Source organism: Canis lupus, chromosome 28 (genome assembly GCF_048164855.1).
Source record: "Canis lupus baileyi chromosome 28, mCanLup2.hap1, whole genome shotgun sequence".
Lineage (NCBI taxonomy): Eukaryota > Metazoa > Chordata > Mammalia > Carnivora > Canidae > Canis > Canis lupus.
The window spans coordinates 7,421,765-7,436,467 of record NC_132865.1 but is presented as its reverse complement, the minus strand read 5'-3'; the positions used below and the strand labels follow the sequence as shown (position 1 = coordinate 7,436,467).

General features: G+C 35.6%; 1 pseudogene; it reads left to right on the top strand.

Annotated features, from left to right (window-relative positions):
* The first annotated feature begins 2,674 nt into the window (after positions 1-2,674).
* On the top strand, positions 2,675-2,775 carry LOC140620464 (U6 spliceosomal RNA; annotated as a pseudogene).
* The last annotated feature ends 11,928 nt before the right edge of the window (positions 2,776-14,703 follow it).

The following is a 14,703-nucleotide window of genomic DNA, read 5'->3' as shown; positions in this document are numbered from 1 at the left end:
CTATTTATCAATTTAACTCAAAATATTAGAGAATCCCAGTTTTTCTGACATGGAGATTTCTTTTCTAATAGAGACTATATTCTTTCTCAGATAATCTTTCTTCCTAAAAGACTGTTAAAAATACTGTAAGAAAATATCCCAAGTTGCTGCAGTATTTACTGACAAGACCTGCTATTAGAATTAAGATAGGAGAGAGTTTAGGTTTCAGGCAGGGCATTTAACTACTAGTGAATTTGAACCTAAGATTCCTCACCAGTAGAAATGATACTTACCTTACTACTTAGCTGTGAGGAATAAACCAGGTTACATGTATAACTGTACCTATGCAGTGCCCAACTTATATTAGAATCTCAATAAATGAAAATATCTTATCTTCTACTTGTGTGAGTTTGCTTCTAATTTGTAAATTATTGGAACATTTATTGAAAGAATTATTTTCTGTGCCCTCTTGGACACATTAGTTGACCTTATTGCCCTCTGTTTTCTTACTTAGTAAGAAACTGAATCAAATAATATTCTCAGTATCCTTCTATCTCAAAAATTCCTTTTTGAATAGGGATATAAAGAAGACTCACATTAGAGAAGAAATGTAACTAATATTCTAGAATAAGAAAGTTCTGGATTTGAATGTAAAATTTATCACTAACTATGAAGCTTTGGATCCGTCGTTAATTTCACTAAGCACCAAGTCTTCTCCTTAATGAAATACAGGTAAATAATATTATATACCTTATAAGTTTCCCTTGAATATTAAATGGCTTAATGTTAGCAGTTGAGGGCTTTTCAATTAATAATAATTATTATAATATTATGCTAATACTATAGTCATTATCATTAACCATTGCCATATCCTTATTGTTATATCAGTATCTCAATTTTAGAATAGAGGCTTGAAAAATAATTAAGTTTATTGTAAGTTTAGTAAAATGATTGTCTAAACAATATGTATATTCAAAATCTTAGGGACTGTGAGCCATTAAGGAAACACATGTTCCTTCATATTTAATTCAGGGCAATATTTATCTAAAAACATTTTAAAAATTTTTATGTATTCTAAAAGAAGTTATTGAAAATCTGAAATTTTCCATACATTGGGGCAACAGTGGGGCGGGGGGAAGCAAACAAACAACTGCTCACAAATAGCTTATAGTCTAGTGTTAGGATTGGGTGATATAATCTATATCAGTTAGATTTTGCCAAGTAACAAACCACTCCACAATTAGTGTTTTAAGACAATAAATTATTATTTCTCATCAATTCTGTGGGTTCAGCCAGGAAATTCTTCTCGTCTGTGCTGGTTCAGCTTGTGGGGGATGATCTAAAACTCGCATGTCTAGAATTTGGATGGAGGTATAGGGGCAATGAGGATGACTTGACCAAGGGTCTTATTTTTTAAATATATATAACAAACTTTCCTTAGGCCTCCTCCACATACTACTGGGTGTAGGATTCCATAAACAGCAAGACAGAGTGAGTCCCATGTGTAAGAAAACTGTTAAGTCTCCACTTATATCATGTTTATAGTTGTCTAACTGAATAAGCAAAGGACCTGGGCAAACTCTGAACTACTATGGGGGTAGAGTACTCAATCTACTATATAACCGGTTGACATGAGATTCAAAACCGGGGAAACTCAGGACAAGGAAAGTGAGCTTAGACTATATGAGCACATGGTCCACCTAAGCCCCATGGTCTGAGGTTGTATGAAAAAAAACAAAAAACAAAAAACAAAAACAAAACCCAGCTACCTCCTAAGGGACCTTAGCAATAAAGAATCATCAATGAAGAGTCAGGTTTTAATTGGGGCAAGAAAGGGAGCAAAATTTTATAAATTGGTGAACAAGAAAAAGTTGAAGGAGTAGGGAATTTTGATAAGGAGTGACAAAGGATTCTCTGAGGAGAATGAGAACAAATGAAGAGATTAAAAGCCACGTGATACAGAGTGATAGAGTTCAGGATTTATTTGGAGATCAATATAAGAGGAATAAATGTGTATAATAAAAGTTTTTCACTTAGAGTTACCTTGCTGAGAAGACATCAAAATGAGATATTATGTTTGCCATAATTGATTCTACCAGATAAAATTATTAGGGGACCAGACAAAAAGTCATTTCAAATTTGTCAGGCTCTTAGTGGACCTAATTGAAGACTTTTCATGACCCTTAACAAATGCTTAAACTAACAAAAAAACAAAAAAACAAAAAAACAAAACAAAACAAAAAAACAAATGCTGAAACTACTGTGTGTCACCCTTGAACATTCTTTTCCATCCAGAGTGCTACTTTTTACCCCTACATAAGCACAGCTACCATAGACTCTCCACCATTCTAGAACTTCAAAGTGTACATTTTATCCCCTTAGTGAACGGAGTGTATTTCTTTATTCAAGTATATGTTCACTTGACTGATAAGTAAAAAACAGCTTTGTCTTTTTTTTTTTTTTTTTTTTTTTTTTTTGAGAGTCTTGTTTATTTTTTGGTAAGAGCCTTATAAGATGGTCACAGATCCAGTGCTCCTGGTCACTTGCTGAGTGTTCCTGGCGGGGGTGGGAAGGGCATCTTTTCAGAGCCTGCAGATGTCAGAAGGGAAAGTTGAGAGCATTCAGACCCCTAAGCCTCATGCCTAACATCCAGAGCACAAAGAAAACTTTTTTTTTCTAGAGGATATCTTTTATAGTGCTCACTTTGGCAGCACATATGCTAAAATTGGAATGATACAGAGATTAGCGTGGCCTCTGCACAAGGATGACATGCAAATTCGCGAAGGTGTCTTTTATAAAATATATGCTTCTTAGTGCCAACAGAATGTTGTATAGAGTTAGACGTTTTATGTATATAGGCAAAGAACAAATCCTCCTGATTTATTTATCCCTACCTTTAGACCTGTATGTCTAAACATTCTTATTTTATCTTCATAGTCAAATATAGCTTAGTCATCTATGAATCTATCTAAAATAATGCAGTTTTACATGCATGAACTACTATTTATTGCTCCATATAAATAGATGATTTTCAATTGAACAGTTCTAATGTTATTTTTAATTAATTCTCTAGAAGTGCCCCTGATTTTAGCAGACTAAAATTTTGAGAATAAGTTCATGCCTACCTATCCATAAACTTCGTGATTTTAAAAGTCTTTATCTGACTCCTCAGCCCTTATCTTTCCAGTTAAAGGAATCCTCATTTGTAGTCTGTCATTATCCAGAAGGTTCCCCATACCCTTGATCAACAGTGGAAAGGTTAAGCTTCACTTTCTAAATCGGGACCTGAAGGAACTTGATAAGAGACAGCTAGAGTCAGGGATCATTAATCACTATCATGCTAGAAAAATTGAGAAAAGTATCAAGAAATACAGCATTGTAATTTGAGACTTTTCTTCCTTTCAAAATTTGAACAATATAGGTTAAGAGAATTATGTTTTAAAATTGAGTTACTAAATCTTGTGATAAAAATATGTATTTGAAATGATATAGTCTTTCAAAATAGCACAGATTTTGTATGATGTCTTATTGGTAAACTTGAGGGTATATTATTTCTCTTCAGGTATGATAGACTCACACAAAGACTTGAAAATCTGGAATTTTCTTATATCCCTCCTTGCCTCTCCATATCCCTTTATATCACTCCCTATCTCCGTCGCCCAGCTGCCAAAAAGCCAACTATCAAATTATATCTAATGTCTGCATGATATTTTTCATACCTGTTTAGGATCTGAGGGGAAAAAACTTTTACAAATTCACTTGCATAACATGTTGTTTGAAGTAAATGATGGGTTATAACGTGCCTGCAACCAGACTGGCACGAGATTGTGGTTGGGGAAAGAGAGGAAAGGAAGGGGTATGTGCATATGCATATGTATATGTTTATGTTAGAGAAAGAGCAAAAGTGGGAGCAAAAGATATTAAGGGTTTTCAAAGGATATAGCACCTCTGTTGGATATGCGGTGCTGGAGAATTTAAACAATTGGGAGATGATGCATGGAAGATTGCTGACGCTATGGGTGTGGTGAGGCGCATTCAAGGAAAGTGTGTGGCATGAGACTAGGAAATAATCAGGAACAATTTTTGTTCACAAATATCAAAACAAGAAGTTTTAAGTACTGAGAGCTTGATCTGGACCCATAGGCAGAAAACTGCTGTCTGGTCACTAAGATATATGAATTTAAAAACAAAGATTTTCTTCAGGTTTCAATGATAGTTATGAAAAACATGGGGAAAAGCAAATGTTAAACATAATTATTGAACATTCCCTACATGCTTTGAAGCATTTAAATCATATCCTATTGGTTCAAAATGAACATAAAACCTAAAATGGATCGTTGGAATAGAAGCAAATATTGCGAAGCGTATTCCGGATCCTTTCCATAAGTAAGCTGAAGGACGAGTAGATGTTCATTTGCAAAGAGGTGGTGATGCTCTTTGATTCTTGATCAATTATCAAAACGTCTGTTTAATAAAATCTCGTACACGTATAAGCAAATACACATAGTGGCTAGCAACATGTAGTTGATTTATATATTTAATATATATGGATTTTATGGATATGTATTTGATACACAGGATTACATTAGTTTCAGGTGCACAACATGGTAATTTGACAAGTTTATACATCTTTATACCATGAAGGTAGCTGCCATCGGTCACCTATTGGCTGTGTTTCCTAAATTGAATAATTTATTCATCCCGTAATTGGAAGCCTGTATCTTCCACTCCCCTTCACCTATCTTGCCCACTCACCAGCCCTTTGGCAGTCAAAAGTTCTCTGTAGTTCTGGGTCTGTTACTAGTTCTTGGTCTGTTTATTCATTTCTTTTTTTTTTCAGATTCCACATACAAGTGAAATCATATAGTATTTGTCTTTTTCAGTTTGACTTATTTCATTTAGCATAATACCCTTTGATCTGAACACTTGTTGCAAAGGGCAAGATCTCATAGTTGTTTTTTTTTTTTTTTTTTATGGCCGAGCAATATTCCATTGTGTGTGTGTATAGATATATATCACATCTTCTTTATCCATTTATCTATGGATGGACATTTATGTTGCTTCCATATCTTGGCTATTGTAAATAATGCTGCGATAAACATGGAGGTGCATTTATCTTTTTTGAATTAGCGTTTTCATATTCTTTGGATAAATAGTAGAATTGCTGGATCATATGGTGATTCTTTTTTTACTTTTTTGAGGAATGTCCATATAGTTTTCCATAGAGGCTGTACCAGTTTGCATTCCCACCAACAGTGTAGGAGGGTTCCCTTTCCCTACATCCTTGCAAACACTTATCACTTCTTATCTTTTTGCTACTAGCCGTTTTAACCAGTATGAGGTCTCTCATTGTGGTTTTGATTTGCATTTTCCTGATGATTAATGATGTTGAGCATCTTTTTTATGTGGCTGTTGACTGTCTTTATGTCTTAGGGATAATGTCTATTCTGGTCTTCCCATTTAAAAAATTAGATCATTTGTTTTGTTGGGTTTATATGTGTGTATGTGTGTGTTGAGTTTTTGGATATTAGCCCTTTATTAGCTATATCACTTGCAAATATCTTTCCCCATTCACTAGGTTGCTTTTTGTTATATTGATGGTTTCATGAAAGGGTTTTTTATTTTAGTATAGTCCCAATAGTTTGATTTTACTTTTGTTTCTCTTGCCCGAGGAGGTATATCTAGAAAAATGTTTCTATGGCCAGTGTCAAAGAAATTAATGACTAAATTTCCTTCTAGGGTTTTTATGGTTTCAGGTCTCATCATTAGGGCTTTAATCCATTTTGAGCTTATTCTTGTGTATAGTACAAGAAAGTGGTCCAGTTTTATTGTTTTTCCAGCACCTTTTGAAGAGACGTTTTCCCCCATTGCATATTCTTGCCTCCTTTGTCTCAGATTAATTGATCATATAAGCATGGGTTTATATCTGGGCTCTGTATTCTGTTCCATTGAACTGTTTGTCTATTTTTTTGTGCCAGTACCATACTATTTTGATTACTACAGCTTTGTAGTATAACTTTAAATCTAGAATTGTGATTTATTTTTCGTCTTCAAAATTCCTTTGGTGTAATGGGTTCTTTTGTGGTTTCATACAAATTTTAGGATTATTTATTCTAGTTCTGTGAAAAATACCGTTGGTATTTTGAAAGGGGCTGCATTAAATCTATAGATTGCTCTGGGTAGTATGGACATTTTACCAATATTTCTTCTCCCAAAACGTGAATGTGGAATATCTTTCTATTTGTCTGTGTCATCTTTAATTTATTTCATGAGTGTTTTTATAGTTTTCAGAGTACAGGTCTTTCACCTCCATACGTTTAATCCTGGGTATTTTACTATTTTTGGTGCAATTACAAATGGGATTGCTTTCTCAATTTCCCTTTCTGTTGCTTCCTTATTAGTGCATAGAAATGCAATGAATTTCTGTACTTTGTTTTTGTATCCTGCAACCTTGCTGAATTCATTTATCAGTTCTAGTAGTTTTTGTTGGTCTTTAAGATTTTCTGTATATAGTATTATGTCATCTCCAAATAGTCAAAGTTTTACTTTTTTCTAATTTGATGGCTTTTCTTTTTTTTGAGTGATTACTGTGACTAGTATTTCCAGTAATAGGTTGATAAAAGTGGTGGGAGTGGACATCCTTGTGTTGTTCCTGACTTTAGGGGGGAAAACTCTAAATTTTTACTTTTGATTATAATATTAACTATGTGTTTTGCATATATGGCTTTTATTATATAGAGGTATGTTCTCTCTGAACCTACTTTGTTGAAGGATTTTATCATGCTATTGGACTTTTTAGTCATGATATTGAACTTTGTCAAGTGCATTTTCTGCATCTATTGAAATGATTATATATTGTTATCTTTTATTGGTGTGATCTGTCACATTGATTTGTAAATATCGAACCACTCTTGCATCCTGGTAATTAATTCCACCTGATTGTGGTGAATTTTTTTTTAACATATTGTTGCATTTAGTTTGCTAATATTTTGCTGAGGATTCTGTATTCATCAGAGATACTGGCCTGTAGGTCTCTTTTTTTATATAGTTGATTTTTGTAAGTTTTTGGTATCCAGGTAATACATTTCTTATCAAATGAATTTGGAAATTTTCCTTCCTCTTTTATTTTTTGGAAGAGTTTGAGAAGAACAAGTATTAACTCTTCTTTAAAGGTTGGTAGACATTCCTGTGTGGAACTTTCTGATCCTGGACTTTTGTGTATTGTGACTTTTTAAAAAAAATTACTGCTTTACTTTTATTGCTCATGATCAATCTGTTCAAATTTAATGTTTCTTCCTGATTCAGTTTTCAGAGGTTATGTATTTCTAGGAAGTTATCAATTTTTCTAGTTTATCCCATTTGTTGGCATATGATTTTTCATAATATTCTTTTATAATCCTTTGTATTTCTGTGGTGTCATCTGTTTCTTTCATTTCTGATTTTGAGTCATCTCTCTCTCTCTCTCTCTCTCTTTTTAAAATGAATCTGGGCTAAAGTTTATTATCAATTTTGTTGATCTTTTCAAAGAACCAGCTCCTGGTTTCATTGATCTGTTCTATTGAGGGGTTGGTGTGTGTGTGTGCGCACGTGCATGTGTTTTTGTTTTTTAGTTTTAGTATCATTTATTTCTACTCTAATATTTATTTCTTCTATTGATTTGGGGCCTTGTTCTTTTTTTTCTAGCTCCTTTAGCTATGAGGTTAGGTTGTTTTTCTGAAATTTTTCTTTCTTCTTGAGGTAGGCCTGTATTGCCGTAAAATTCCCTCTTAGAACTATTTTGCTGCATCCCAAAGATTTCAGACCACTGTATTTTCATACTCGTTTGTATTATAGTTTTTTAATTTCCTCCTTGATTTCTTGGTTGACCCATTCATTGCTTAGTAGCATGTTATTCAGCTTGCAAGTATTTTTCCTCTTTACAGATTTTTTTTAAATGGTTGATTTTTAGTTTCATAGTGTTATGATCAGAAAAAATACATGGAATGAATTTGATCTTTTTGAATTTCTTGAGACCTCTTTTCTGGCCTAATATGTGATCTTCTAGAGGATATTCCATGTGCTCTTAAAAAGAATCTGTATTCTGCTGTTTTACAATGGAATATTCTGAATGTATCTGTTAAAATCATCTGGTCCAATATGTCATTCATTTTTCCTTACTGATTTTCTGTTCAGATGATCTGTCAATGTAAGTTGGTTGTTAAAGTACTCTGCTATTATTGTTTTACTATTGAGTACTTCCTTTATATTTGTTATTAACTTTAAGTATTTGAATGCTCCCATATTGGGTGCATAAATATCTACAATTCTTATATCTTTTTGTTGGATTGTCCCCTTAATTATTATATCATTCTTTCTTTGTCTTTACCCTGGCTTTCTCCTCCCATCCATCTACGTGATCAATACTTCTCTATCCCTTCACTTTCAATCTGCATCTTGTGTTTAGTTCTGAATTGAGTCTCTTATAGGCAGCATATAGATGGTTCTTGTTTTTTTATCCATTCTGTCACCCTATGTCTTTTGATTGGTGCATTTAGAACAATTACTTTGAACGTAATTATTGATAGGGTATGTATTGCATTCTGTTACCTGTTTTATGATTTTTGTAGTTTCTATCCATTCCTTCTCTTGCTTTCTTCTCTCATGATAGTTGCTCTCTTCAGTGATATCTTTGTATCTTTTTTTCTCTCTCTCCTTTTTTCCACATATCTATCACTGGGTTTTGATTTGTGGTTTTCACTTGGTGTGTGTGTAACATCTTCTTATATAGGAGTTTATATTAACTTGATGTTTGCTTAAGTTTGAATCCATTCTTTGCTTCTCTCCCCTCATTCACATTTTAGCTATAGTTAGTATATGGTGTTCTACTTTACATCCTTCAATTTTGTGAGTCCCTTAACTGATTTTTATAGACACACATTTTTTTTACTGTTTTTGTGCTTCCTACTTTCCGTACTCTTGCTTATGGTCTTTCCTTTCTACTCAGATTCCCCTTTAACATTTCTTATACGGCTGGTTTAGAGCCCTTTAACTTTTATTGTCAGAAACTTTATCCCTCTTTCTATTATGATTGATAACCTCATTGGATAGAGTATTCTGGACTGCAGCCTTTTTCCCTTCAGCACTGTCAATACATAATGCCACTTTCTTCTGGATGGTAAAGTTTCTGCTAAAAAAAAAAAAAAATCAGCTGATAGCCTTATGGAGTTTCTTTTGTATGTAACTGCTTTCTTCTCTCTTGCTGCTTTTAAAATTTTGTGCCACTACTTTCTGTCATCTTAATTACTATGTGTCTTGGTGTGGGCCTCCTTGGGTTGATTTTGATTGGCAATCTCTGTGCCTCCTGGATTTAGATTTTTATTTTCTTACCCTGATTAGGGGAGTTTTCAGCTATTTCTTCAGATAAATGTTCTGCCCCCTTTTCTTTCTCTTTACCTTCTGGGATCTCTATAATGCTAATATTATTTTGTTTGATGGTGTCACTGAGGTCTCTACTTGTACTCTCATTTTGCTTACTTTTTTTTTTTCTTCCCACTTAATCAGATTGATTATTTTTTCTTTTTCCTCCAGGTTGTGGATTTGTTCTTCTGCTTCGTCTACTATTTATTCTATCTAGTGTGTTTTTAGTTTTATTGTGTTCTTCATCTCTGATTGGTTCTTTTTAATCTCATTGTGATGGGTCTCACTGATATCCTCCAATCTTTTCTTTAATTCAGTGAGCATCTTAATCATTACTTTGAATTTTCTATCAAGCATATTACTTCATTTTACTTAGGTCTCTTGTGATTTTGTACTGTTCTTTCATTTGGGACATATTCCTCTGTTTCCTCATTTTGCCTAACTCTCTATTTCTGTGTGTTAAGAAAGATAGCTATGTCTCCTGCATTTAAGAGTAATGGCCTTATGAAGAAGAGGTCCAGCAGTTCCCTGCTGTGTAGTTCTCCTGTTCACTAGAACCTGGTTCTTCAGGTATGTCTCTTATGTGTCGTCTGTGTGCTCTGCTGTTGTGGCTGGACATTTTTTCCTTTAGTCATCTGTTGCCTCTCTTTTCCTGCCGTGTGCAGTGCTTGCTTCCTGTGGTGTTATTGGACTAGTCAGAGGCCACTTTAGGCTAGAATTGAATCAGACCAGGTGTTTGGAAGAGATGCATGAGCAGGAAACTGTCAGGCACTTTCCCTGTGATATCTCCTACAAAGCTTTCATTGATGGACCAGGACCTGTAGTCTATTTGTTTTCTTTTCTTTTTAAATATATTTTATGTATTCATGAAACACACACACACACACACACACACACACACACACACACACACAGAAAAAGGGAGACAGAGACACAAGCAGAGGGAGAAGCAGGCTCCATGCAGGAGCCCAATGTGGGACTCAATCCTGGGACTCCAGGATCACACTCTGAGCTGAAGGCAGATGCTCAACTGCTGAGCCACCCAGGTGTCCCTAGTTTCCTTCAGCCTTTGCTGGGGCTGTAGTCTGACTGGTATGTGTGATTATCTTTCCTTCTCTCTGCGGCAATGGTCACTTTGTAGTGGTACTGGCCACTGTACCACCATGGCTTGCACACTGCCATGCTAGGAGCACTGCCCTGGATGGGGTCTGGCCAAGAGTATGGGAGAGGGTGGATCTACACCATTTGGGAGGCTGGACAGCAGAACTAGCAAGCTTTGCATGCCTGTCCTGTGCAGGAAGGGCCTTGTGCCCTGGGACTGAGATGGGCTGTCTGGAGGGGTGGATCCCTGGAAGTACATTGCAGGGAGATATGGGGCACAGTGCTGGTGCTAGCAGGCTTTGTGTGGCCCAGTCCTCAGTGGGAGTTGCCCTGTAGCACCTGGACTGAGGTGAGTTGTCCAGAGGGGTAGATTGGCAGAAGCACACACAGGGAGGTGGAGCAGTATGCTAGCAACCTAGGTAGGCACCTTTCAAATGGCTGCTTGGATGCTGTACCTCTGAGACTCTTTGTTGTGCTGTCTCTTTAAGGCAAGGACTCAGTTTCCTCTTACCTCCCAGCTCCCCCAGAGCTGAGCTTGCTGATTTTTAGGAATTCCATGTTTTAAGTCCTGCTGGTTGTAAGAATTCATGAAAGTCAGCCCCTCTTATATAAGAAGCCAAATGTTATGAGGAATTGTCTTCCCCATGTGGTCTCCCTGGTGTCGGTGTCTGTTTCTCCCCATTTGCCCTGCCAATGATGTCACTCCTCCCAGTGCACAGTTCCACAGTTTTGCTTAGTTCCTGGCCCTGTCTCTACCCTTCCCACCTTCTTCCATGTGGCCTCTTTACATTTAGTTGTGGAGTTTATTCTGCAAATTTTGGTGTAATTTTCTTGGTGATTTACACTGATGGAAGTGTTATCTAGTTGCATCCATTGGAGGAGGTGAGCCTAGGGTGCTACTACTTTGGCATCTTCCCTGGATGTCCCCGATCCTATGATTTTTATCCTTAGTTTTGTTGATATGTTAGATCATGTCAGTTGATTTGCAAATATTGAAACATTTTTGCATCCTTGGAGTTGATCCTACTTGATCATATTAAATGACTCTTAAAATATCGTTAAATGTGGTTTGCTAATATTTTGTTGAGGATTTTTGCATCTATGTATGTGAAGAATATTGGCCTGTAGTTTTTTCTTTTTGTGTGCCTTTGTCTAGTTTTGGTTTCAGGATAATGCTGGTATAAGGATAAATATTAAACATGTTAGGGTGGTTATCTGTGGGGGAGTAGCAGGGCAGTGAGGCTCAGAGAAAAAAGACTAGAAATACTGTGAATAAAAGAAAACAAAACAAGAGAGATTATCTTAATGTGTACAAAATATGTAATGTACTGCAAATAAAGGGATATGATGAACTCAGCATGCTCTTTAGGATCAACCAAGGAGTTAATTTTAAACAGTTGACTGAATGTTAATAAATCATGAAAATTACAAAATTCTATTTTTAAAAGTATTGTTTCTAAGGGATTTAATGAAAAGATATTATTTTTTCTAATGCTATCATTTGAACATGCTTTGTTTTGAATATGTTATTGATCTTTCTCAAGATAAAAAAAAATTCATGCAGGAAAAAAAGTTTGAAAGTTTTAAATCATAGTCCATTTAAATGAATGGATATTTGATATTATTAAGTGTAATTCCCAGCAAAGAATAAAAAATGAACGACCCTTAGATACATGTTAAAATTTGAGTTAGAACTAAATGAACAACATAAACAAAAATGTAATAACACTCCATTCAAAAGCCAAATGAAAAACTTTAACACCTGTGTAATTTCTATTGGACTTATCAGAGTATATGATCCCTCTCTCTCTCTCTTTTTTTATAAAGCAATGAAGTTCATGCACATTCACTTAGGGCTGCAATCAATATTTATTGTTAATGCTCCTATTTTGTTTCTAAAACTTCCAAGTATTCACCATAATGAGATTTTAAGTAACTGCCTAAGGCAATACAGATTTTGTCATAAATAAGAAATTAGCTACAGCAAAAAGAGCAGCATATTAACATGCATTGGGCAACTGTTCCAGTTTTTCTTAGCCTGAACGGTGTATTAATCTCTGCCATTATCACACGTTTTGCAGGCAACTTGTGAAGTTTTGTGGTTGTGTCTTCTCTCTCTCTGGTAAATGAGTCTTCATATTTTAAAATAGTTATTTTTACTCTTTTCCCCCTCGAAGCCATCCTAATGGAGTCTCTATAGTAGAATATACTTTAGTAAAGCTCTAAATAACTATTTTCCAGTATAAGTACCAGTACTAGCTTTTCAGAATTTTTGCAAAGCACAATTTCAAGATAGTAAAGATAAACTGGTAATCTTATTGGCTGGTTCCTTGTTTTATTTTTCTTCTTCACTCAAGTAGTTTAAAGTGAAAGATGTAAGAGAGTAGTTTATTGATATAGCCTCTAAATTCATAGTTTTTCATCTCGTTGAACTCCCATTTGCTAGTTTTTTCTATTTTTTGCTAATAGAAATATTTTCTCAAGATTTCTTATGACTCTGCTATATTTGAAGTTTTCAAACTTTATTTTTGTTCAAGGCACGCAGTCCTCTTCTGGTACTCAAGGCCTTATTTATAATCAAATCCCTATTGCAGTAACATAGTGTTAAGTGGAACTTTCTCTGTGGTTTCAAAGACTCCTGTAGTGATCCCAGAAGCTAAGGAGGAGTGTAGATGCAGTTCAGCTAAGCAGGACAAGTAAACAAATTGCACTGATTTTGTAATCCTCTCACAGTTCATGCCAAAGCTATGTGAGGGGAGGCTGTGTCTCATGGAAACAACCAAGTTCAGTAGTAGGTACATTTTCTCTCTCCTCCCTCTGAGTACTCCTCCCACCCTAAGCAATCTGAGAATTGCTTAAGAGAACACAAATGGAAAGTTCAATATGTGTCTACTGGATTTGAAGAGTAATGATACCAGGAAAGTACATACCCCATACACCTAAAGACCAGAGACTATTTGGAGTGGAGAGAGAGAGGCACTGTGGTGTTAAGCTTCACACCCACCCATTGGAGGCAGAGTGTGTTACTCATGTTCTATAGTTGAACCCCCAGGAAGACACCCATGTTTAGATGATGTTGAAAGAAAAGCACCAGGCTCAGGGGAGACAGCCTTTGTGGAGGAGATTCTACTGAAATCCAGGGGCTAAGGGGGTAAAATATTTATGTGCATTACACATATTTATGGGAAAGAATTTGTGCACTGAGTTAAAAATTCAAGTTTTGAAATTTAAAAATTACCTTTGTGTAGTTTCTCCTACTTTGGCCAGTATCATTTTTCTCTCTGAGACAGTGATTGCCATGGAATACGTCGGGGGTGAAATTCATGGAAAATAAATGGTACAAGAAAGTATGAGAGACAATCGTCATACCTGACTCATCTGTGGAATTTAAGAGACAAAACAGAAGATCATAGAGGAAGGGAAGGAAAAAATAAAACAAGATGAAACCAGAGAGTCAAACATATCATAAGAGACTCTTAATAATAGGAAACAGGTTTACTGGAGGGGAGAAGGGTGGGGATTGGGGAAACTGGGTGATGGGCATTAAGGAAGGCATGGTATGTAATGATTATTGGGTATTATATAAGACTGATGAATCACTGACCTCTACCTCTGAAACTAATAATACACTATATGGCAATTAATTGAATTTAAATAAAATGCAATTTTTACGGTACGTGTGGGTGGCTCAGTGGTTGAGCGCATCTGCCTTTGGCTCAGGGCATGATCCTGGGGTACCAGGATGGAGTCCCACATCAGATCAGACTCCCTGCATGGAGCCTGCTTCTCCCTCTGCCTGTGTCTCTCCCTCTCTCCCTCTGTGTCTCTCATGAATAAATAAATAAAATCTTAAAAAAAATAATAAAATACAATCTCTAAAAAGGGAGAGAAAATTAGCATTGGTGAATGTCTTAAAATTCTGTCAGATTGTGGCAGAGACTTAACTGTCTTCCTTGACTATGTTTCCCCCTTTTTACATATTATGATAGAATTTTAACCTGGGGAAAATAGCCGCTTAGCTAAATAATACATTTTTTCCAGCTGTTTTTCAGCCAAGCTGGCCATAGAATTAAGTTCTGTTGGTGGAAGGTATATAAGATGTTGAATTTTTCTGTCAGTTGAGTATTTAAAGGGAAGAGGTGTGTTCTTTCTGTCCCTCCCTTTTCCACTTTGTGGTCTGGAAAATGGACAAGTGGCAAGCCATCTTGTGCCCTCTGGATGAGGGTA